General features: G+C 44.8%; 2 long non-coding RNA genes across 2 annotated transcripts; both read left to right on the plus strand.

The window, feature by feature from the left end:
* Nucleotides 1-6,336: 6,336 nt before the first annotated feature.
* On the plus strand, nt 6,337-7,872 carry LOC134475562 (uncharacterized). The gene is made up of 2 exons (XR_010046730.1): nt 6,337-6,826; nt 7,581-7,872. It is a non-coding gene; the product is annotated as an uncharacterized LOC134475562 (long non-coding RNA).
* A 6,658-nt stretch (nt 7,873-14,530) lies between these two features.
* Nucleotides 14,531-24,462, plus strand: LOC134475654 (uncharacterized). The gene is made up of 3 exons (XR_010046826.1): nt 14,531-15,426; nt 22,379-22,479; nt 24,309-24,462. It is a non-coding gene; the product is annotated as an uncharacterized LOC134475654 (long non-coding RNA).
* Nucleotides 24,463-26,306: the final 1,844 nt, after the last annotated feature.

A 26,306-nucleotide genomic window follows, 5' to 3' on the forward strand; every position in this document is an offset into this window, starting at 1 on the left:
AGTGACCCAGCTGAGACCCAATATGTTATCCGAGGTCAAGTCCCTGCAGCAGTGGCCCACACTAACCACACTGGCCCAGTGGGGCCTCAGAGGTTTGGCTGGTCCGGAAGAGAGGCGGCACAAAGTAATACTATAGTGCAGGCCACAGCAGCTTGACTGATCTGGAGGGGAGGGGCCAACATACACTGTCCCTGCCTGCAACTCACTAGCAGACTGCAGTGTGAAGGGTCATCTAGCCAGAGCACTTCAGAAGAATTGTAACCAACAAAGAAAGAAACTGGGGCCTCCTGGAAGAAGCAAAAACAATGGGAAGAGGAAGCAACAACAAAAAGTCCCCAGGCCCCCACCCTGAGAACATTGACCCAGGACAGGTAAATACAAAGGAGAATGAGAACAGCAAACATGCAATATCAGACACAGTGCCAGTGGACATAAAGAGATATATTCGGGACCTCATAGACGAGTTCAAAAGTGAAATATTGGGGCTGGAGATTTAGCTCAGCGGCATAAGCGCCTGCCTTGCAAGTGTGTGGTCATGAGTTTGATCACCAGTACTGATAAAAAAAAGAAAAAAGACAAAAAAAGTGAAATATTTAGCCAAATAAAGAAAGATATAAGAAGATTAATAAAAGAGATACTAAGCATCCCTCAAGCAGACACAGATGGAAGAAGGAGGAACTCAAACAAAGGAGAGAACCATTCGGTGAAGAATATAAAAAACATGTAGAATACATGAAGCAGATTCAAAGAGATCACCAGGAAATTAAAAACTCTATGGAAAGATGGCAAATCAGCTTGAAAGAAACCAAGCAAAAATTATCCAAACTGGAGGGCAATTTTGCAATGTGGGAGTATGAAATGGAAAACTTTTTAAAAATAACAAGGAAACAAGCAGTAACAATACAAAGGCTAGAAGATGACAAAAGGGTCTATAACTTAAGAATAAAGAATGTAAATGAAGAAGCTGGGATACAAACAAAGGAACTACAAAGGTTATTCACAGAAATAATTAAGGAAAACTTCCCAAACATAGGAAAAGGAACTGATATTCTGATATATGAGGTATACAGAACTCCAGCCACCTACAACCAAAACAGAGCTACACCCAGACATATAATAATCAAGATCCCAGAAATTCAATATAAGAACAGAATATTAAAAGCTGTTAGAGACAAGAAACAGATCACCTACAGAGGAAGGCCCATCAGAATAACAGCAGACTTCTCAATACAAACCATCAAGTCAAGAAGAGCCTGGAGTGAAATACTCCAAGCCCTGAAAGAAAATAACCTCCATCCCAGACTGATATACCCTGATAAACTGTCTCTAGAAATTAATGGAGAAACAAGATGCTTCCAAGACAAAGAGGAACTTGGAAAATTCGCAACCACCAATCTAACTGTACAGAGAATACTCCAGGGCATTCTAGAGAGAGAGAAAAGTACTAAGATTCCAGGAACAGTGGTAGAGAGGCCTCAATGAATGGAGCAGAAAACAAAATGAAGAAGATAAGCAGACAACTGATGGCAAAAAAAGAGCATAACAGAAATGAGGCAAAAAAGATTTTATTCAAAGCTGATATGATTGATAGTATCGCACAGGAACCATGGTAGAACGATTTGTACAATGGTCTTATATGTGTATTTCGTTTCATGTGTTTATAGGAATATGCTTTGTTTTGCCTTGCTTTGTTTTGTTTCTCCCTCTAATAGATAAAGGATAAAAATACATGTTAAGACTCATGCATGTGTAGAATCTATAAACAGTTTATAATAACTGATCATATGACACATGATGAAATGAACAGATACTTTGAAGAAAAAGAGACACTAAAATACCCAGTGCTGATCCTGGAGTGTCATAATGTGAAACCCAGAAATGGTGTTATTCTTTGTTCAGAGTGATATTAGCCTGCTTGGGTTTATTCAGTCTCAACATAATTGAAAATATGTATAACTGCATGTATGTTTAAGTATATAGGATTGATAACCATATTTCTAAGTTTTTGTTGGATAGTTGAACACAACTGGTTGCAATCTCACCATTTGAATCCGTGCTTTATAAGCTCCACTTTAGTATCTTGAATAACTATTTGTAAGAAGACAATCTGTAATTATCAAGTAGTGATTTCTTACTGTTTATTTTTTCTTTGAAATTATGCATTAATTTCTACCCGTTTTCTGTTTTGTTTAGTTTTTCTTTAAATTAAATTTTAAAAAAAGACACTATAGTACCCAGTGCTGATCATGGAGTGTCATGATGTGAAATCCAGCAATACTATTATTCTTTGTTCAGAATGATTTTAACCTGCTTTAGTTTGTTTAATCTAAACACAAATGAAGCTATGGATAACTGCATGTATGTTTAAGTGTATAGGATTGACAACCATGTTACTAAGTTTTTGTTGGAGAGTTGAACAGAACTGTTTGCAGTCTTGCTGTTTGAATTCCCACTTTACAAGTTCCATTTTGTACCTTGAACAACTATTTGTAAAACTACAATATGTAAACATCAACTAGTGATTTCTTACTGTTTATTTTTTTCTCTGAATGTATGTATTATTTCTACCTATTTTCTGTTTTGTTTAGTCTTTCTTTAAATAACATTTTTAAAAAAGATATAATGCAAGGCCAGAGTGTAGGGTATATGTCTAACATGCATGAATTCCTGAGTTCAAATAACATATATAAATGCTAGTGGAAGGGATAACACCATTTGTAATTTATCTATCTTTTCCCCTTAATAAATTGTGAGTAACATATTTATATATTCATCTGGCAAGGCTGTCAGATCCATTTGGTTTAAATTGGCCAACTGGTTTTACAGAACAAGTCTGGTAAAGCTACTGAAATTAGAGCTGATTTGATCTTGTTTAAACCAGCCTATGTTGATAACTGTGACTTTAAACTAGATTAGTTAGAGTCCATTTGCTCTGGTAAGAATCATTTTACACCATTTTCTTTTAATAAAAACAGTATTATTACCTGGCTTCAACTGGTTTCCTTCTTGTGAACTGCCGTGATTCTACTCACCAGGTCCAATCCAGTAAGAACAAGTTAGATGCATGTTTATCTGGTCTCCATCAGTATGTTCTTCTCTGAATTTGATTTGTTTCCATTTGTAACTGTTTCATCCTGTTAGAGCTGGATTTCTGCACGGGGTCCTGGAAGATTGGATTTGACCTGATTAGAACCCAGTCAAACTGGTTTGAACCAGCTTGGAATCAGTTGCTTCTTTGAACATCCACTGATTTCCCTGCAAACCTGACCACCGAGCTCCGCTGAGCTGGCTGCAAACCACTGACTCAGACGAACCGAGTCAGAACTCTTCGGGCTGGCCTGAAACACAGTCAGTAGGGTGGTAGGAGCCTGGTAACACATGCTTAGAGAGTGAAAGGGGTGAGTGAAAAAATGGAAGGTGCTGCATCTGTACTTGCCGAAATCCAGATCAAAGCAGAAACTCAGATTGAGATGACTTTTTTGTTTGTCCAGTTTTAAATATGGATAAAGATCCCAGAAGAGATAGGAGAGCATAGAGCAGAGGGACTGGGCTGGGAACAAAAGTATATTGTAATACAGTTGAGGGATTATATGGATTATATGGGTTATATGGATGTGGGCATGATTAGATACAAATGAAAAACATCTATGTTTATTATAGAAATGGAACTGTAAACAATCTATGCAGCTGATTATATGATTTGGACAACTCTATCAAATTTCCAAGAGTTGGTCTTCCTCTACAAGACTGTTGGGGAGCAGAGCACACCTGTCCCTGTGTTCCCCACATCTCCCTCATCTTCATGGAAGGGTGGAGATGGGAGGGAAGCTCTGGCCAGCCAAGGTCAGACAAGGGCCAGGATCCCACGATGACCTCACACTCTAGGCCATGTCTGACCACTGCCTCTTCCCCTCCTCCCACGGCCATGGAGCTAGTGTCAGGGCTATAGCAAAGGTCAGGCGTCCTCACCAGCCCCTGCAGTACACTGACCCTAGCATTACAGTGACCATGAATGTCCCTCTGAGTTGCAAGATAATCACAGTCTAGAACTGATGTACCAGTATCGTCATGTTCCCTTCCTCAGTGCTGTTACAATCTGCCACAGACCCACTTAAGACCCTGGCTCCTTCGTCTGTTTCTCTCCTTTTCCATTGAAATCTTAGCTATCCTCAAAGCTTAAAATTGCTTTTCTCTGAAGATAGCTCTAGAATTTCATCTCCTTTTTCTGAGTCCATGATTTCCACTTGGACATTAAGATATTGGTTTTCTAAGTATTGAGCCAATGAGTATGTATTGAACCTACTCCTGACACTAAGGAAAGATAGTGAGTCTTTATCCTGTGTTGGGAAATAAAGGATATTCATACATATTGCCAGGGTTCCTGTGGAACGCATCCAGGAACCATTTCTAGGTGTGTGTTTCTTTAAGGAAACATTGTGCAGCTGATCAGAACACACTGTGCGGGGTGCCATTGGCTATGGGTGTTGCCGTGGCAGATGGGCCTTGTTAGTGAACAGCAGAGGAAGGAGTCATGGGAAACACAACATGAGTGGGCAGAATGCACTGTACCACTCTCTCGGGGAAGCCATCGTCAGGTGATTGACACATTTCCAGCATGTGGCATTGAAAAGACCAACTGCCTGGCTGCAGACCCACAGCCAGCTGGGCTGGCAGAGAAGAAAAGCTCTGTCTTAGGATCACAGAGCAAGCCATATTTCTGCCAGACTCTGGGACTCCTGCTGGAGGCTGCTTTGTTTTAACTCAGCCCTTGTGTTCTCCATTTCTTCGGGAGCTTAAGAAGCGCAGCTATCTGGAGACTGCAGCATCCAGGGTTTCAAGGTGACAGGTCACATGGGCAGTCGCACCAGGCCCGGAACATGGACAGCTCACCCAGAGAGAGAGCTCAGGCTGATTCATAAACTGCACCCGGAAGAACAGAGACAAAGTCCCATGGGAGACTCTGCACCATGTGTCAGAATTCCCCTGGGAGAACATCCTCTCCCCAGATGCCTCTGCATTTCTGATTATGAAATATGAGCCCAACTGCATGGATGAAATGATTGTGAATGACAAATGTCAAAAGGGAAGCCAGGAGAGACAGGACACACCTGTAATCTCAGCACTCGGAATGCTGAGGCAGAAGGAGCCAAATTCAAGGCTAGCTTGGGCTACCTACTGAGTTCAAGGTCAGCCTAGACTACAAACCAAGACCCTGTCTCAACAAACAAACAAGTTGAAAGAGAAAAAGGAAGTCCCATGGGTTGAGCACCCACTAAGTGCCCGGCTCCTTCTCGGGCACATTATAGACAAGAGCTGCTTTGTCCTGATACCCAGGTGGAGCAGAAACCCACCTGGAGTGTGGGTCAGGCATTCACTCACCTTTGGAGCCTCAGTTCTCACACCTGTGATGTGGGTCAGCCCTGCTGACCAGGCTCTACCACAGAATGATGGAGAGAGACAGTACCTGCAAGCTCACTGCTGCAGGGTGTAACCTACACTTGGGAGGAGACGGCCACTTCTTCCCAGGACACTCCTGGGTATTGTTCAGTTTAGGAGGCCATGCAGATTTAGCAAAGGGAGTCTGTTTGGGCCAGGTGTCCCCAAAGGCAGGTCCTGAGATAAGAACTCCAGTAGACTGTATGATGTGATGGCAAACGCCTGCAATCCCAGCACTAGGGAGGCTGAGGCAAGAAAGTTGTGGAGTTTATTCACATGATCCCGGGAAGCAAGTGGGGAGGGGGAGAGGATGGACAGTAAAGGGACGAGGTCGGTCAACTTTCTCCTGCTGGGACAAAACACCAGACACTCACAGTTTAAAGGAGAGGTTTATTTTGGCTCACGGTTCCAGAGGTTTCATTCTACCAGCAGCTGCTTGCAAGGCAGAAACATAGCGGAGGGAGAGGGTGGTGGAGGAAAACTGTTAACTTCGTGGCACCCGGAAAGAGCTCAAGAGGAAGGGATCAGGGGCCAGACAGAGTCCCTGACCCATATCCCCCAGTGAGGCCCACCTCTCGCTCATTTAGCTATGAAAATTCCGAAGGGTTACCCCACTCCTGAGGTTAGTGCCCTTGCAACCTAATCCCCCTCCAGGAGTCTATGAATGCCTCATACTGGCAGGCCAGATTAACACAACAGAGGTGTCAGGAGTGGGATGTGCCTCAGCCTTGCCTGCTGAACGCGGTGCGAGAGGTCTCAAACCTCCAGCTCCGGCCCCTCCTACAGCGTTAACTGACAGCAGCTGGGGCGGGAGAACTGTCGCTAGGCAACCTCTAGGGCGGGGTGGGGCGGAGCATCCCCTAAAGAGGGCCCCGCCCTCTGGCAAAGTAGGCGAGAAAGAAGGCAGCCAGAGAAAACGTGTGGAATTTGCCCCACATCGGAGCCCAGCCAGGGGAATCAGAGCCGCCAGCCTGCAGGGGTAGAGCGCCCCCGTGTTCCAGCGCTGCCCAGGGCTCCTTGCTCACTCCCTTCTCGCTGGCTGCCCCTCATGCAGCGGCCTACACCCCACACCCAGCTGTGCTCCACCCTGCAGGCCGAGCGGGCTCGCGGCTCTTCCTAAGCCACGGTGGCTTTTTCCAGCGCTGCTCGACAATGGAAAGAACATTTGTGGTAGCCACGTGCAGAATTTTAAACAGAGAATCTGAAAACTGTCCCTGGGACTCCAACTGAGAAGTGGCTGTCACTGGGGCAGCACAAATGCGAGGCCAGGAGCCGGGGATTTGGAGGGAGACCAAGCTGGGTCCAAGGTCCAGCACTACCTCGTGGTAGCTGTGCTGCCTTAGACACGGTTCTTCTTTTCATGCTGAAGTTTCCTCCTCTATAAAAGCAGGTAAAAGAGTAACAAATTTCTCATAGGGAGAATTCAGTGAGAGGGTGCTCTGATCACTGTGTCTGACACATAGTAAATGCTCAATAAATTCCAGCTGTCCTTATTTCTCACTGAAGCAGATATTTATAAAATCTCTTTCATATGCCAGGCTCTGTTTCAGGAACCAGTGATACGTTTGTGAACTAGACTGAATTCTTGACATGAAATTTAGATCCTGTCATCTTAGAGACAATAAACAACTGCATAAATTAATAAGCATCTTACTTTTGAATAGCAAGAAGTACATGAACAGAAGAGAGAGTGAAGATGCAAAGATCCAGGGGTCGGCATTCTAGGTAGCAGGTACAGGAACCATGGAAACTCCAGGAGTGTAAGGATAAAGTTAGTGACCAGGGTCATGAGAATAGTGAGAGAAGGGGATAGGGTTAGGGCCCACCTTGGCCAGCTGAATTTCATTCTAAGTTTTGAATGAGACTGACATGATTCTATTTGCATTTAAAAAGTATTTCTTGCAAAGTTCTGGAAAGAATAGCTCAAGAGACACAGGTAAGAAGTGACCAGTGGACTGAGATGACCATTGTCGGTGTCCCCAAGAATTGAGGTTGTAGTTTTATGGTAGAGACCAAAGCCCAACTGATATGAGTCAGAGAAAGAATAGACAAGGGGGTTTTGCTTTAAAGAGAGTGAAATAAATTGATGGAGAAGGAAGCAAGTGGAAGGGGAAAGATGATTAAATTCTTACTCTTTTAATAAGGGATGTTACCACATGTTCGGATGCCAGTGGGTTGAACTACCAGAAATGGAAAATTTGATGATGTCCTGAAAGACGCTGAATCCTTCAACAGGAACGAGGAACAAGACCCAAAATACAGGTGACGGCTTGCCCCGGGATGAGACAGCAATGGCTCATCCTTTGCAACAAGAGGAAGTGCAAAGTTTGAAATATAGTTGCATGAAATATTCCTGGATGCTTAGGGAAATGGCTTCTCTTCTCCAGAAAACTTCTAAACATTCAACTTAAGCTCCTATTAAATGGCTCAGCTGGGGCTGGAGATTTTATGTTGCCTGCCAAGCAATGATTTGGGGTCACAGCCAACCCCAGGAGAGTGAAGACAGGGGACATGAGGTCAGAGACAACATTCCATCCTGACTTTGTAGCCTTCAGTATATGTTGGCTTGACTTGAGTTATGAGAAGCTCAAATTGTTTGTTGAGGATCTCTTTAAGAGATCTTTGCAGACGAGAGACAAAACCATCAGTCTGGGAGAAAATGCATCCTCCAAGGTCGGCACTGGGAGTCTTTGAGAAAATCTGGTTGTAGCTGGGAAACATGTGATGGGGAATCTGCACCACGAGAGCTGGGGTTGGTTCTTGACTTGGCCTCTTCTGCCCATCACGTGGCATCTTCTCAGCTCACTGTACTGGGTTAGTTCATAGACTCCTGGCAGCAAGAGAGGTCCAGCATGTGTCAGTGCAAACATAGAGGGGTTGGAGCTCACCAGCACAAGAGATGGAGCGCAGATTCCCTGGATAGTCAAGGGGTCCTCTGCACACCAGGTTTTCTTACAGGCTCTTCCCTGACACGTGGCACCCAGACTCCAGAGACCTCTGATACAGCAGTCTGAAGTTAGCAGTGAGGACATATTTCCTTTTTGGGTGTCTGAAGTTCTGGTGTGTTCTGGTGGTCACACAGCACTTCCTGAATTGGTGATTATAGGATTTTTAAAACTAACCTCATAATATTGGAAGAATGAAAGATAGCTTTCCCCCAAAGTCCTACATCAGCCTCTTGTCAATACGTGGAGGTAAAGAACATATGAATGTGTGTGTGTTTTTTTTAAACTTTGGACTTGAAGTCACTTACAACAACCTAGGAAGGGCGACACTGGAAGGGCAATCCTGAGTGGCCCCTCAATCCTATTGCACTGCTCAGTGGGGTGGGGACGCCACACTTTGTTTTGAAAAGCACTCGGGGTGTCACATGCTTGCCCCTTTCTCCTCCACAGGTTCTCTCTTCCCTCTTCTTGTCACTCCCTTGAGTGCTGGGGTCACCAGGATGCTCTGCCTCTCAGTCCTCACTGCTACACACAGGAGTCCCACACTCCCTGGGCTTCTGTGGGGGCTGTCAGACCCACGAACTGCTTTCTCCCAAGGATGTGCTAATAAGGGCTAAGGATCCAGCCTGGACGGGGAGGGTTCAAAGAAAATGAGCCCTTAGTGTCACAGGTCTGTGAGTGATCCAAACCTTCCAGACTTCCGAGACGTCCTCTTGGCCTGACTCCTGCACCATCCTCTCATCTCCGCGGCAATGTCTGCCACGTGAGCAGAAGCGGCTGGGGCTGGAGAAACTGACCCAGCCTGCCAGGAAGCCTCTGCATCTTCGTGGCTGCCTGGGAACACAAGATTGAATGCATGGAAAGTTGCTTTCTAAAACCCTGGGCAGAATACACAAACTAAACGCTTGCTTTGCTCTGGGGGATGGTCCAGAAAGGACAGCACGCTTCCAAGCAATTCTGCCTGCCAGGTGAGGGGGATCATAAGTGAGGAGCTACCCCGCAATCCTGAATCAAGTTGCTCTTTGAGAGCAAAATGAATACATCAGGTTATGCAGCTTACTTTACAGGGGCTCATACCCAGTCATTAATTGATGATATTACTATTAAGTGCATGTGGGCAAAAAGAATGTGTGGAACCCAGGTTGAGGTAGGTCAGCTAGGCACCTACCAAGAGCTCCCTCCACAGAAAGCACCCTCTGGAAAATCTATCTCTGCCCTGCTGTGCCCTGAAGGGTACCTGTGGACCTCAACTTGTCACATCTATCCTGTCACCTTTCTGCTCAGGAGATAAAACACCAACACCTGTGAAGTCTCTGGCTAGATCCAGCCTGGGGGTGTAGCTCTGTGGTAGGGAACTCATCCAGCATGTGCAAGACCCAGCACTGCCCGAAACCCTCCTGGTTAGAGACTTATTTTACCAGCTATGGGAAGAGTGATGTGGACGGTAGTGCTAATCCCACTCTACAGTGTGCGTGATTTGGTTGTGCCAGGAGCCCCCAAGGTCTCCTAGTTTCAGTGATTTGCCCAGCACAAAATCAGAATCAACACTAAGATAAATTGTGGCAAAAGAAAACTCAGCTAAGGAAAAAGTCAGGTAGAGAGAAATCCAGAGAAACGGAAGGAAGGCAACCTCGCGAGAGTCCTCTCCCAGCGGGGGGGGGGGGGGGGGGAGGGGGAGGAGAGGTGCGCATTCCTCCGGCAAGGGGTGCTAACTGCGTGTGCCAAGTGCTCCTAGCAGGGAAGTGCGGTAATGACTCAGTGCCAGGGCTACCTTGGGAGATGGTCACACAGCACCCTCTACCTCAGGGGGCCCAGAATTCCAGATGGCCAGCAGCAAAGGTGTTCCACATACACCGCAGGGTCTTGCAGCATAGACACGGTGATTGAGCCTCATTCTTTTTGACAGCTTGGTATCAATATGGGGAACTGTCTGCTGGCCAAGTTTCCACATGCCAGCCAAGGCCAACTGTGCAAACAGAACTTCCTGAGCCCAGCAGGCTCGGGCGGCCGGGCTAACTCTTCTCTGCACAGATGTATACAATTAAAACCCTGTCATCTGTACGGAACGGATAAAGCTCTCATTCATGAGCTCAGGCTCAAGTATTACCAAATCCTTGGCTACCATCTTGAAGCCTGAGGATAAAGCACTCCTCCCAATGTGATATGAAAGTATTCTTTTTTCCACTAGGGGGATTCCAAGTGCGATTTCTGTTAAGACTCTAGGGCACTGAGTTGGCAAAGCAGTACAACCCTACCCACCCCTTCTTCTGCCACCGTCTTCAGCCCTTCACTGGCCTGAACTAATGCAGTGTGCCTGCCTCAGACTGTTACCCACAAATGGTCCCTTTGTCATCCTTGTCCAGCCCAGACCTCGCCAGCATGGTTCCCAACTGCTGGTCCCCAAATCTGGAGGAGTCACACCATTCACCCCAGAGAACAGTTTCAGGGCACTTCCCTCTGCTCCCAGCTCTCTCCTTCCTCCACTTCCAGCTCCACCTACAGACGGGTCCTTATTGGCTTGCTTTTGCCTTTCAGAAACAGCTGTCCTCCTCTCTCAGGCTGGGTTAAGTGAGATTTTCTTTAGGCAGTTACTCAAATGTCCTGTGATATGTGACCCTTACCACCCAGAAGTCAGCTTCGGATCTATGCGATGGTCATGACTCAGTTGCTCTGGGAACCATGAAAATCTTCATGAAATTTTCAGCCCCGTTTCACATAGTAATGACTTCGCCTGGTTTATTTGTCTTTTCTTTTTGCAAAGAACAGAGTTTAGGGGTACTTCAATAGGCCCATTCATGGAAGCCAGCTTTGGGTGCCTCTTTCATATCCATAATATCACCCCCGTGGGAATTCTCCCTCTGATATTTTTTTCCTCTAAATTTAGAATCTGGGCTGTCTGTGCGGGGGGCTGGGGGTGTTTCAGGATGAATGACATCACGAAGACCCACAGAAACAGATGTTGGGACTCTGTGCCTCATGAACTGAGTTTCGTGCCATCTACTGGAATGGCACCCGGCCAGGTGATTGGGAGGGAGTTCCTACGAGGAGTGGGTGGGGATGCTGGCTTTCTTCTCACTGTACAGGAAGGGCTGGGCTGGAATTTGTTAGTGAGTACATCCAGAAATGGCCTTGGAGTGCCAGTGCTCAAGCCCGCACGCAGCAAGTTGAGCATTCCCAGTCCACTGAGCAAATACATGAGGCGCTGGAACTCATTTTTCCCCTGCACAGCTCCCACCTTGCCTCTTCCTCTACCTCCAGAGGGGCCTGGGATATTTTTAGCAGGAAAAATAAATGTCCCATAAAAATGAGCATAAAAAGTACTATACTGGGACAGGGCACTCTCCCACTAGTTTCCAAGAGAGTCCCTGGAGAGGCTGTTAAATTAAATGGGCTTTGAAGTCTGCAGTGGAAAAGTAGACTGGTCTGCCAAGATCTAGAGAGGGAGAGAGGAAGAAGAAACCGGCCAGCGTGTCATTGAGCAGAAGTGTGGGGTGCAGTGCCCAGGCCAAGCTGCACCATGTGCCTGCCTGGGGATTGCAGGACCATGTCTTTGCCAAATCCCACGACCTTCCTTCCATGCACGTGGTCTCCGTTTTCTGTGACCCTGGGTAATTTTCCCTCCCCCAGGTTTGTGGGATTCTCCTGTCTTCATTTTCTTCCTATAGCTCTGCCCCAGGTTGAGCAGAATAAGCCTGGTATTCCTTCCTAACCCCACTCATCTCCTCCTCTCTCCACATCAGCTAAAGGTGTTATGGGTGCTTCAGTCCCAAATCCAGAGGTCCTGATTTCTCTTGCTCACCCAATTGTCAGCAAATCCTGTTGGTTCAGCTTCCCAAGCCCATGGAGATCTGGCTCTTCCTCTCCACCTGTCCACGGCCCATCATCACCCACCTGGGTCATACAGGTAGCTTCGTGCTTCTCCCTCACCCCCTCCACACTGCCCTCACCCTATAGACCATGGATTCATGACATAGGAATTAGATCAGTGCGTTTAGAACAAAGTGAAGGTGATGTCAGGACTGGGGAGACACGCCATCCTGCATAGAGGAGTAACTGGGGTCTTCCCTTGGCCCTGGGGCCTCCTGGGGTGTGGCGCTTGTTAAAACTCCTCTCTCCCCTAGCTGCAGACTCGCCCCCCGCAGCTGTATAGGCTTGGTGCTGGGTCTCAAGCCCACCAAGATTCCACCCTTGTCTTGCTGTTCCCTCTGAAATGCTTGTTTCTCGGGGGTCCCATGGCTCTTCAGGTCTTTACTCAAGTGCCATTTTGTTAGTTTCTCCATCCAAAACTGCAACCAACATTTTGTTTTCCCCTCTTTCCTTTATTTCTGTCCTAGCACTCTCACCAATGAACCTTTCATAGAGTAAACTTATGGACCATGTTTGGGGCTCTCTTCCTATGAGGGTGTGGCTTCTTGTCGTTGTTGGCTTGCTTGCTGGTTTTTGTGATTGTGCCCCAACAGCATCTGTTATTGAATACAGAGAGTAAATGAAACACAGCTGTCTGCTGAGATCTACACCACTGCCTGTGCCCCTGCTCCAACAGGCCACCAGGCCTTTCCACCTGTGCTGTCTGGCTGTTACCAGGCGCTCCACACATGGTGCTGCTTTCTCAGTGTTGTGACCATGTCATCCAGCCTCTGCTCCATCAGCAAAACTATGGCAGTCCTGGCAGCCCCGTTTGAGGGACGTGGCTTCCACACACCAAGTCTCTGTTTCCCGCTTTGTGAAGCAGGCTTGATCACACCGACCTCTTCCGGGTCCCCATGAGAAGGATGAGGGCACCTGTCTGTTGCATTTCTCCAGGCGCTCCACCCACACAGCTTCCCTTCCCTGCTGTGTTTCTGCCCTCGGGATACCATGGTGGCTGCCGGATTCTCCGAGGGTCTGTTCCCTTCTGTCCCTGCACTGAGCAACCAGCCTCCTCCGTGGTTGTATCATTTCCTCAGGTGCAGAACCTCTCAGTTCCTTCTGAAGGGGGGACATCTTATTAAATAAAGCCACACGGGGTTAAAGACAGTCACAGCACATGGAGTCATTTCATGCAGCCAGCTCAAGTGGGGGGCTGTTCACCGGAGCCGTGCAGAGATGGCATGTGTGTGGTCAGCTCACCAGCTGGGCTGCCGGAGGCCCACGGGCTCCTCCTCCCCCTGAGCCATCATAAACGCTCTTCTTCGCTTCCCCTCTCCACTCATCCAGAAACTGCACCAATCAGCACCATAAGGCGGAAGTGAGCTTAGCTACCCCTCCACCGAGACCACATCCTGTGCTCACCAGGCCATGGCACACGCCAAGCTGATGGGACCTGCCCGCTGCATCACCCACTGCCCAGCCCAGCACGTGATCCCCACGGCAGGAACTGCGTCCTGTCCATCTGGGGGAACTCAGCGACTAACACGAGTCGTTAGTGCACAGTAGATGTGGGATCAGCGCGTTCTCAATGAGTGACTGGTGCTAAGGGGGAGGATGGGTGGCTCAACAGGTAAAGGAGAAAAGGCAGCTTCTCCAGCCACAACGGAGCTGGCAGAGGCCTGTGAAGGGGGAAAAGCTGCCGCGGGTGCAGACCCCAGCCTCCCGGCCCCGCTCAGGGCCTCTTCCCCTGCGCACACTTGCTGTCTCAGAGCTGCCTCGCCCATCCTGTTGGCTTCCGTTCCCATCTGAGTGTCATGGTCTCCCATAGCATAAGGCCCAAATGCTATGCCAAACTGCAGGCAAACTTTTCCAAAAATGTGTTTCTTGCCTATGGCTTTTCCAGCTGAATTTTTACAGTTACTACTTCATCCACGAGAAGACATGTGACTGGATTTAGGGAATGTTTCATCTTCCAGGAATAAGGAAGTTTTCCTGGCGGTTACAAGGTGTACAGGTTGAGTTCTGAACCTCCTCCTTTGGTGGGCAAGGCCTGCTGCATCCTGTTCTAACAAGTTTTGGGGTCCAGGGTGTAGCTCCGTGCAGAGGCTTGCCTAGCATGTGCAAGGACCTGGGTTCAATTCTCAGCAACATGCGTGCACATGTGTGTGTGTGCACGCACACACACACGCACAGATTCCATCGCCATGGACAGGTGGTATTTCACAGTGACAGAAGACAGAGAAGTCGAGTTAAAGTTACACTGTCTTACAAAGTAGTAGAAAATGCCAACACCCAGAGCCTGGATATGTAAGGTAGGTGTGGGCACTTCCGGCCTTTAGCTCCTGGCTCCGTTTTCTTCCAACCTTTGGCAAACATGACAATCCATTAACCAAGAAAGACTCTTATCAAAGCCAGCTATCACCCAGTCTGCAAACTACCCAGGGCTAGCTGGAAGGCGCACAGGTGGTGAGACATTTTACAAGCACGCTCTCGTTCTGTCCATGAATCAGAATTCACTTGGGCTTCTTCCCTTTCAAATCTCCTCTCTTTTTGGAAACGCCTGTTGACTTTCTGGTAACTGTGCACTGTTGTAGGGGAAAGGTTTTACTTCCCACTCTTGTTTTACACTGTTGACTGAAGTCGTAAAGGCACAGGATATGAGAGAGGGGGAGCCCTGTGGAGATTATCTGGTCTAGCCTCCTTGTTTTATGGGTGAGAAAACTGTCAGAGGGACTTTGATTTTGAACTTTATGAGGCCTATTTGTGTTGACATGAATGATTGCTCTGTTGCTGAGACTGCTCTGCAAGGGAAGGATTTAAAAGGTGCCAGTGTTCTCCCTGACAGGAGGGTGCGGAGGTACCAGCCCTGCTGTTCTTACGTCCTGTGCCACACCTACCACTGGATACAGTATAATGCAACATTGCTACCTGGTCAAAGCCTGCCAAGCCAGAGTACCCACCGCTGTGAGATGTGGTGACCCTCTTAGGGAAGAAATCATGGCGGTCCCTTCCTTCAACAGAGAGGACTGAAGATCACCAAAGCCGTCAGCAGCACCACTGTTCCCGAAGTGTTTCTCCAGGTCTGGCCTGTGGCAGTTTTTGAAATGAGTGTCCTCTTGTGTCCTGCGACTGTGTGACCTCCCTCCCCTAAGGAGCAGAGACCCAGCGTGGCTGCAGAAGTTTCCTTGGCGGTGAGGTGCGTCTTATTTGGGAGTTGTGTACACCTGAGGCTGTGATGCAGAAAGCTGGTGGGCTGAAATCCGGAATCATCTGCAAGATGTTCATAGCCAGAAAAGCAAGATGGAAGCCTGTTTGCAGAACCCATAGATAAGACCAGGAAAGGAAACTTGGTCGTGCATAGCTCTGAGTGGCAGTGCCCACCTGCAGAACTGTCCCGAGGGGGTTGGTCAGGGACAGCACCGTGGATCAGGGATGCTGGCTTCTGGCCTGGAGCAGGAGGGGCAGCAAGCATACTAGGTCTTTTCCTTTGCTTTTCGATTTAGCTTCATTTTCTCCCAAGAATGACATGCATGCAATTTACAAAGTCAAATGGTACATCTAAGGTTTCTAATGCAAAACAGCAGGCCTCTTCCACAATCTTGCCAGCAGGCTCCCTCTTCTCTTTGAAGAAACTATGTTAACAATAAACTTTAGTTAGAGAACGTGGTGAAAATATTAAAGTATGGCCATTATTCTGAGGAAAATTACAAGTGATTTGAGAGTCCAAGGAGGAAGCTACTGGCACTAGTTAAGACTATCTAAATGAAACATAAATTCCCTTTTGTAATCCATCCAGGATGGCACAGATTGAACAGAATGAAAAGGGTGGGGTGGGCGGAATGGTAAACACTATTTACCCACCAGAGAAAAGCCCTGAAATGAAGACTCGGCCATCAGGAGGGAGTAAGGGGTATCTTGATGGCGGATGGGGGTGTCAGTCCTAGTCACGAGGGAGGTGGGGAGAAGTAGCTGGCCATCAGAAATCCTATTAGCTCAGCCTGAGCGATGAGTCAAGCATCAGTTTATCCTAAAGTGAGGTGAGGTGGGAGATAATTGTGGCTGGGCCAGCAGCACATGGAGCAGGTCTCCTGAGTGTCCATCAGCTGCTAACCCTGTCACACTTACTGATGGTGTGGCCAGTCCAGGGGCAGGAACCCAGAAGGGACCTGGATGTCTTGGAGGAAGTGACTTGGGCTCATTGTCACTTGCACGGCTGTGTAGATCCCTTCCCCTGCCACGTGCCTGCCTGTATGTGGGCCTCCGGGGAGGCTGAGAATGGCAGACCCAGACTTTTTTGGGTCTGCACAGAGGCTCATCTGGTTTTTTTCTCTCATCCCTAGTGGGGTGAGTTAGGTTGACTGAGTTTTCAAAAGTTACTCTAACCTTATACTCAGGGATGAAACGAACGTGGTCAAATCTTTGGATTTGATTCACTGAAATACTGTGCAGAATTTCTGTGCCTAATTTTGTAAAGGATTTTCGGGGGCTGAAATTTTCTTGCTTATAATGTTCTTGGTTTTGGTATCAGAGCCATGTTAGACTTGAGAATGAGTGGGAAAGTATTTTCTCTTCAATTTTCTGGAAGAATTTGTGTGGAGTTAGTATTATTTCTTTCTTAAAAATTTGATAGAACTTACTAGTGCCAGTTAATCCTGAGGTTTCTCTTTGTCATAAGGATTGTAAGGAAAAGTCCAGTTATTTTACTGGGTACAGGATATATTTGGTTAAGCTATTTCTTCTTCAGTGAGCTTTGGTAGTCACATATTCTAATCAATTGGTTCATTTCATTTAGGTTGTTGAATTTATGTGTGTAGAACTGTTCACACTATGTCCTTCTTATCCTTGCTAATGTCTGTAGAAACTGTCATTATGCCTCCCTCTGCTGCTTGACATTGCTAAATTGTGTCTCCTTTCTGTCTCAGTCTGACTAGTAATTTGTCAATTTTATGATTAAAAAAAGTTTTGTTTTCCATTAATTCTGAAGTTTTTAATTTATCCCTCTTTTTTCCACTTAAGGTGAAAAGTAAAGCTATTAATTTGAGACCTCTCTATTTTTCTTCTAAGCATTATTTTAGTAGTCACAGAATATACTTTGAGTGAGTTGAATTGTTTTCAATTTAAGAAAACTTTTTTAGTATCAGAAAGTATTGTCTATCGATACATATTCCCTGTAAACTTGAAAAGAATGTGTATTATGTAATTGGGTGGAGCTCTCCATAGATGCTAATATATAAATGGTTTGATTTATGATGTTTATTATGTTTCTCAAGTCTTCTGGACTATAAGTTTTGACTTGTTCTATCAATTATTGTAGGACTTGAGAAACTTTCACTTAAGTGTAAATCTGCCAATGTCTCTTTTCTGGTCAATTTGATTTCACCTTATACATTTTGATCAACTGTTCTTTATACCAATGCCAAGAACTATTATGTCTTTTAAAATTATGAAACGCTCCCTTTTGTCCTTGCCAATATTATCTGTTCTGAAATCTACTTTGTCTGGTATTAGAAGATCTACCTTAACTTTATTTTGAGCAGTATTTTCTTGATGTACTTTTCCCTTTCTTTTGTTCTTGATCTATAGTATGTCTACATTCGAAGTGGATTGCTTTTAGGTAGCATAACGTTAGATGTTGTTTTTTCCAATGTAACAATTTCTGCCTTTTTAATCTGGTGTTTGCACTATTTTCTGTCCATCTAATGCCATTAGTTACATGGTTCCACTTTCCTGTTTGATTTCCCTTTACCTCATTTATTATTTTTGGGCCTTTTCTTGTTTTATTAACTTCTTTTGAATTAGTCAAATATTTTTGCAAGTTTTTTTTGCCATTGAGGGCTTATTAGTTATAATGGTTTTAAATAGCAGTTGATTCAGATTTTATAGAGAAGAGCTCTCTTACCACAGAGCACATTGCAAAAATATCTATGCTGTCTTACTTTTCTTGTTGCTGAGACAAAATACCCAATACCCACAAGTTAAAGGAGGAAAGGTTTGCGCCAGGAATATAGCTTAGTGGCATAGCGCCTGCCTGGCAAATGCAAGGTCCTGAGTTCAATTCCCAGTGTAAAATAAAAGGAGGAAGGGTTTATTTAGCTCACAGTTTGCAGAGGTCTCAGTCTGATGCTGGCTCCAGGCAGGGTGGCACATGACAGAGGGGCAACCATTTCTGGCAGAAAACAGCACAAGCAACAAGAGGGAAGGAGAGGGGAGAGAGAGACAGAGAAAAATGGGGAGCTGGGAGAACAAGCCTCTTTCCATCGCTTATATTGTATGTAGGCTACCCACCGTAGGGCGAGTCTAGCACTCACACCCTTAATCCCAGCATTGGACATGAATCTATATCAAACTTTAGGTTCAGCCACCTTTGAAAAACCCACCTGCCATGACTGCATGAGGCTTCAGGGGGACATCCAGACACAAACATTCCACTCCTACCCCTAAAGACTCACGTACATTCCTTTATTCAAAAGGCATTTAGTCCATCTGCAAGAGTTGCCAAAGTTCTGATAGCTTCATCATTGCTAAAAATTACAGGTCCCTAAGTAGAAGTCTTCCTGATTCTGTCACTCTTGCAATCTGCGAAACCTAAAACAGCGCCATGTGGATTATGCCAAGGTCTGCTGCCAGCTGGAGCAGTAGTGAAGTTTCCATCTCTCTTGGTTGTAGGGGTTGAGTATCTGGATTGCTGAGCACTCTGAAATCAATCCTGAAGAACAAATTCACCATGCTGCTGCCATTCTGGAACACGGTGCACTGGGGCTTTCTTTCCGAAGCAAAGTCTTTCACTTTTGTAATTTTGAGGCTGCAAAGGGTGGAGTCGTGCTGCTTCTTGTGATCCCCTCTAGTCATGCTTTCTGTTCTCCTGTTTCTTCTCAGCAATGAAGATCCCCTCTGCTCTATATTTGAAGTCCATAGCTTCACTAGAGCTTCCTTTCTGACCAAACTCACAACATTTTAAATACTTCTGCTGGACTCTTTGCTTTTGATGTAAATCTGGCTAAAAACTCCCAACAGTAGCCAAGCCACTGCCTCAATATTAGACAGCCTTGAAATTTCTTTCACCAGATTAATTAGCCTGCTGCCCTTAATCTCAGCCTCAAGTGAAGTCTCTGGACATGAGAAAAATGCAGAAAAACTTTCTGCCAAGCCATAACACACATCATCTGGAGTCTAACAGCCAAGGCAGTCCTTCCCAGCAGAAACCTCCTGAGCCTGGTCTTTACTCACAGGATTTCTATCAGTCTTCTGGTCCTCTGAGCTCTTACTAGAATCTCCCATATAGTACAGCTAGGTGTTCCAGCTCTACTTCTTCAGCCAGTACCTCCAAACCTTTCCAAACTCTTCCCATAAGCCAGTCCCAAATGCTTCTGAACCACATGGTTAGATATAGTCACAGCAACAGCTTCATTTCTCTGGCACCAAAGTCTGTCTTAGTGACTTTTCTCATTGCTGTGACAAAATGCCCAACACCCACAAATTAAAGGGGGAAAGGCTTATTTAGTTCACAGTTTTTTTTTTTTTTTTTTTTTTTGTCTTTTTCCTTTTTATCGGTACCAGGGATCGAACTCACGACTGCCTGCTTGCTAGTTCACAGTTTGTAGAGGTTTCAGTCTTTAATCAGCTGTCTCTAAGGCAGGGTTGTATGGTAGAGGGGCAACAGTTCATGGAAGCAGAAAATAGCAAATGCACCAAGAGCAGAGGGTGGGGCAAGCCTCTTTCTGTCCCTTATATTGTATGTAGGTGACCTATTCTAGGGCAGGTGTAGTGCTCACACTCTAATCCCAGCACTAGCCCATGAATCAATCACAAACTCTTGATCCAGCTGCCTCCAAACAACTCACCCCCCCACAACTGCGTGGGGCTTTAGGGGGGCATCCAGACACAAAACATAACATATGTATTTGTATATATATATATATATGTATATAGGTGTCCCTCAGCACTCACTGGGTAGGCATGGGGCAGAGAGAGCCCAGGATCTTTAATGAATACCCAATTTCAAAGCTATGTAAACCTATGACATAAAATGATACAGTACATGCATTCAACATATGCATGTCCTGTCCTGTATGTTAAGTCATCCCTGCATTATTTATACTGTCAAATACGTAATTGCTACGTCAGTAGTTGTTAAATGAAATAATGACAAGAAAAAAAGGATGCACCTGTTCTGTGCAGACACAGATTTTTTTCCTGAATATTTTCTATCTGTGGTTGGCTGATGCATGGAGGCAGAGCCAGAGACATTGATGGCTGAATACACACACACACACACACACACACACACACACACACACACACACGAGCATCTTAAAGCATTTCATTCTGTCTACACGGCTCAGCATCTACCAAAGGATGGAGATGTGTTTCCCTTCCCTGGCCCCCACCCCACCCCTCCAGCTACTGCTGACTGCCTGAACACACTCTACTCCCGGACTCGGAGACACCTGTGTTTGCTTGGGGCTCCTGCCCAGTTCTGTACACACTGCAGCTCCAGCCAGGAAGCCGCAGCCTGCATGGATGCATGGACCCTTTCATCTGCTTCTCTTTGCCTTCCAATCATAGTCTTGATCTCACTGTTATGTATTACTCTAAAATATTTTTTCTAGTTTTACATATTTTTCCAGTTTTTCTCATTGTTTAGGGTAGGAAAAAAAATCATATTCCATGATTTTCTATTTTAGGCTTTTCTTATATTTATTTATTTTTGAGACAAGGTCTCCCTACATAATCCAGGATGACCTTGAACTCACTATGTAGCCCAGGCTGGCCACAAACTGATAGCGGTCCTCTTGCCTCAGCCTTCCAAATGCTGGCATATTTGGCTCCTCCAGGATGTATTTTTAATACTTATTCTTTCAGAGTCATTTATTAATATTTATGAAGATTTTTATTCTTATAAAATGATTTGTTTATAAAGAGGTGAATTTCGTTTATGCATGTAAAAATATATGTATGTTTGTATATAGGGGTGTATAAATATTCACATATATATCCCTGGTATCGATAAAAAAGAAGAAAAATTCACATATATGTGTGTATTTTTCTTACTCAGTTTTACTCAAGGCCTCATAAAATGTTAAAATGTGCTCGAGGAGATTTTTCTCTGTTTCTATTTTCTGGAATAAGATTAGCTTTTTATTATGTTCTTTCCCATTCCCTGGAATGTGTTTGTATTTTTTTTTAGCTAATACCTCCATCATAAAATTTGAATATCACAGATATGCTGCCTATTGTAGAGAACCATGGATTACTTTAATGATTAATATTTTCTGCTCACACCCACAAAGCCAGTTGATTCAATTCCATTGAGTTTCTGCAACTTTTATCCCAGAAAAGCTGCACCTGGAAACATTCTGGACTGCAATATTTTGGAAAGGGGAGAGTGTGAGGAGCACGGCACGTCCTCAGCGTGTGCTTGTCTATTTGATACTTCTGTCTTTCGGCACACTGACCCTTGTTTTGCAGCCAAGCACTGTGCCTCGTCCCTCAGCAGGGCACGCAGTGTGCCCTCTGGCAGCAGCCTTCCTGGTAGGTCAGGGCTTCAGTGTGCTTCGGCAGTGCTTGTTCTGTACCTGTTGTTCAGTCACTTAAATGCCACTGTCAAGGACAAAGTCCACCTAATCTTTCCAGGGCATTAACATGTAATTATTCACAATATTCTTCTCTTATTTTTAAAAGTTTCTTACACATCTGACATAATCCCTCTTATTGTTTTACACTTTTATTTATATTTTTCTCTTACCTTGGACAGTCTTCCCAGAAGATGATTTTATCTTTTTATAAACCAACTTTTAGTTTTGTTGACCTTCATGAAGATTTGTTAAATTTACATGCTGTATTATTGTTTTCCTTGTTCTTTGCTTTGATTTCTGCCCTATTTTCTGTATTTTTTAGTTGCCCTAGTTTTTTTCTTTCATCATAAATTAAACACGTAGCTCACACTAACTTTCAATCTTTCTTGATTTCAGATACATTTGCTTAAATTTATAAATTTATCTCGAAATATTGCTTTAGCTGTGTCCATAAATTTTAAGGTAAAGTGCTTTCTCTGATGTCTTCATGACTCTTTATTTAATCTAAAGAATATCTCATTGTATGTCACTTCATACCTAGACTTTTAAAAAAAAATTTTTATTGTTTTGAAGGTAGTAAAATACAACAGAAGAAGATGGAACAAAGCCAACTGAGACAGTGCAGTGAAATTGGCACAGAACTTCACAGCAGCTTACTGAGATAACAGCAATAGGTACTACAGTATATCTCGTTATCTTCACAATAGTTGTTCTTTCAATCAGGTATAGCAAAATAAAATGAAATACAGAACATTATAGTACTTATCAAAACAGAATACTGAATAGAGCAATACAATTAATCAGAACAAAGCAAAACAGTGATAACAATATTTGCCTTCAAAGAGATGGTAGAAGGAAACCCCCATATTTGCTATATTGCATACAGTCAACCTCCCAAGAGATGCTCCCATTTGCTAATGGGGCGGGGGGGGGATGGGATGTTTGATTCTCAGCCCATGCCCCCGTAGGCTCACTACCGCCTAACAGGGAGGCAGGCTGGTTGCTTGGTTTCTCAGTACCCTAAGTTCCAACATGGTGTGGATCTCAGGAGATACTGGTGGTTTTCCCCTTGAGGTGGCTGCAGCTTGCCAAGCCACAGCTGCTTACCAGGGGGCGAGCTGGTTGTTTGGTTTCCCAGCACCTTAAGTTCCAACCATCTCAGGAGTCTCTGGTTGTTTTCCCCCTGGGGCGCCACAGCCATACCTAGACTTTTGGAATTTTAAAAAATTATTATCAAAGATGTGATGCCAGGAACAATGACAAACACCTGTAATCCTAGCACTCTAGGAGGCTGAAGCAGGATGATTGTGAGTTTAAGGCTAGACTTGGCAGTTCAATAGCTTAGGGAGACCCTATCTCAAAATTAAAAAAAATAAAGAAGGGTTGGAGATGTAGTCAGTGCAAAAGCTATGGCATCAATCTCCAGTACTGTAAGAAAATAAGCAAACAAACTGTGAAGAGCAGTGGATTTTGTCCTATTGCCAATTAATGAAGTAGCCAGGTACTTTTTCAAAAAGGCTTGCAGAAGACGAGATTCCTGGAACAGAGACAAAGGACTTAATCACTTCATTTGCTCCTAGCTTACCTTTTGCCTGCCTCTGTCGGTGCAGGAGAGTGCTGTAGGTGAGTCTGAGTCATGTTTTTAGGACCCCGAACGTATGGAGTCTTTTATAACGGGCTGTGAGCTAGCCCACCAGTTTTTCCCAGGAGGATCTATCTTCTTCATTGTACTGGAGCAAGTACACCAGCCCTGTGCCCCGGAAGAACAGACTATCTTTATTTTCCAAGGCTATCAGAACCAAAGCTGGCCGGAATTTTGCTCAGAAGCTGTACAGAAACACCAGGGACCCACGGTGAAGTGTCTCCTAGTAGTTGTTCTGTAACTTATTTCTAATATGACTGCACTACAGGCAGAGAATGTCCCTGTGTGACATCAGCCTTTAGAACTGCTTAGGGGCTAGTTTGGGAGAGGAGTTCAGGAATTAAGACACTGCACAACACAGAACCCACACACCTGCTGCATCTCCAGCCTCGCCTCCATTCAGCCTCTCCCCACACTGTAGGAGAGGAGTGGGTTACCTCTGGGAGAGAAGAGGAGGTGAGGAATGAGGAAGCGAACGCTTTATGGGAAACTGATAGTCACACATGTTCTTGCCAGATTCTCAACTGGCAGCGTCCACACACGGCCCTGAGATTCTCCCCACCCTGCAGCCATTCAGGTCCTCTCTGCTCCCGGCACACACCTGGCATCTGAACTGCTCTTGCTAATGTCTATTCTGCAGCAGTGAGGAGGTTAAGGGCGCCCGCATCACCATGAAGGGAAGAGGGAAGAGGGAAGAGCACTATTTTATTTGCCTTCCAGGAGGCACCTACTGCCCCCAGGTCCTAACTGCAGAGGGCCACTGGCTGCTGCGCCAGCTCACAGCAGTCCCGCTCTCCTCTGGACACCTTGCAGGTTTTATGTGACTTTCTCCAACTGCGGTGCCTTCCCTCTCTCTTGTAGTTCCTTGCTCCTGGCTGCACATTGGAACGGATCAAGGAGCATTTTTAAAGACAGTGGTGCCAAGATCTGCTCCTGCAGAGGACCCCTGATTGTCACACTCAGTTAAATCCTAAGAGAGTCTAGTGCACAATAAAGGGTTTGTTGTTGTGTCTCATTTCCTCTGGGTTCATTTTGACTTCATAGACCAGGTCTCTCAAATTTCTTATCAGGAATTGAAAATTGTATTTTGTTGAATGCTCAAATTGTTTAACTCACATATATGTATCTATATAATGTTAACAAGTTATTTTATTAATTTAAAATGACTTTAATTGGATTAAATTCCCTCAAGTCATTTGAAAGATGATTATAAATTCACTATGGCTGATTTTTTGAGCACTTAAAATATAAAATGTTCAGGAATGTGATGACTACAAAGCTTATTATTATACTCACATTTCAACCTATCCTAAAACTTCAGAACAATGGACTTATTCATTTCTTTCATAATTTATGTGCTTGTTTTATACCTTCCTGGGGGATATTAGTATACTTATTTTAATATCTTCCTAGAATTTCAGTAATATATTTATATGTCTTCCCAGGGGTGGAGTAACATTACCAGACCCCAAAGGAAAAAGTGTATGTGCTCAGCCTTGCAAGGCTGCAGGGTCTGGATTCCTAGCGGATCCCTTTTCAGGTGAGGCGGATGAGTTGCCATCAGGCCAGGTGATTGCTCTACCACCAATATCGTTCCCAAAGGTCACACTTTTACTTAGGTATTATTATATTTTAAAACCTGGTGTCTGTCTGGAAGTGATGTACTTTTAAAGCCCCACTTTGTCAAAGTTATAGAACCCTGTGTCCTATCAGTATGCTATACTGACTTGGTCCGTTACCTTTTTACAGAATCATGTATTCTGTGTTGGTGTTTTATTAAAACAAGCAGGGTCATCTGATACTCTCATTTCCTGTGTGATCCGACATTGGGTTGGTGGAGTATACTCCTTCACTCTGGTGCATTTGGCTAATTCATTCTTTTTGGAAGACTCTTGCTGTGGGCTGAATGTTTCCATTCTCTTTTCCCAGCTCATATGCTGACAGCCTGGTGCCCAAGGTGATACAATTAGAAGTCCGGCCCTCGGGAGGGGATTAGGTCATAACTGCCCCCGCGAATGGGAATAGTGCCCTTGGAAAAGACCCCAGAGGGCTTTTTTTGTCCTTACTATATGTGAGGGCACAGAAAGAAGGCAGCTGTCTTTGGGGAATGGGTTCTCACCAGACACTAAATCTGCCTGTACCTTGAGTTTGGTGTTCCCTGATCCAAAATTATGTGAAATAAATAAAATGGGTATTTTTATAAGCCACTTGGCTCATGGTATTTTGTTAGAGCAGCCCACATGGACTAAGACAACCCTGTGGAATCTTTACTTGTAATTTTGCATAGTCACTGATCCCTATTGTTAGAACCCATGTTCACCACAATTATTGTGTTTGTCCTACTACTGACCAAACCAGTCTTTTTCCTTTCTGACAGAGTTTCTGTTATTATTTTAGGTTATTCATTTATTTGATTCCTTATTTTTCCTCAGAAACAAATACATGTGTATATAGTCACATTTTTATGAAATAGAAATTTAGTGAGAGAAATAAAAATAGCCATGTAAAAATAATGCCCACTTATTAAAGTCCATTAACAAGAAATATATCCATAATTAATTACCCATTTTTAGTTACAACCATATTTTAGTAGTAATTGCATTCATTTTCTTTTCTGGGTATAATTATGAATCCATGGCCCTTGTAAGACTCAATTTGCTTCATGTACCCATTATAAGAACAATATAGAACAATGGCTCTAACCGTCACAGCTGAGTCAGTGGAAGCCTTACAGAAGATCCTTTGATTTTGCCCCCAAATTTTTAAAAAATAAGCTCTTACTTTCTGGTAACAACAGGATATTCCAGGCTTCCTCTGATTCTTTTTTCCTTCCCACACAGGGCGTCATCTGTTCTGTGA

Source organism: Cavia porcellus, unplaced genomic scaffold (genome assembly GCF_034190915.1).
Source record: "Cavia porcellus strain 051 isolate PalLab524CR breed Dunkin Hartley unplaced genomic scaffold, mCavPor4.1 scaffold_4, whole genome shotgun sequence".
Lineage (NCBI taxonomy): Eukaryota > Metazoa > Chordata > Mammalia > Rodentia > Caviidae > Cavia > Cavia porcellus.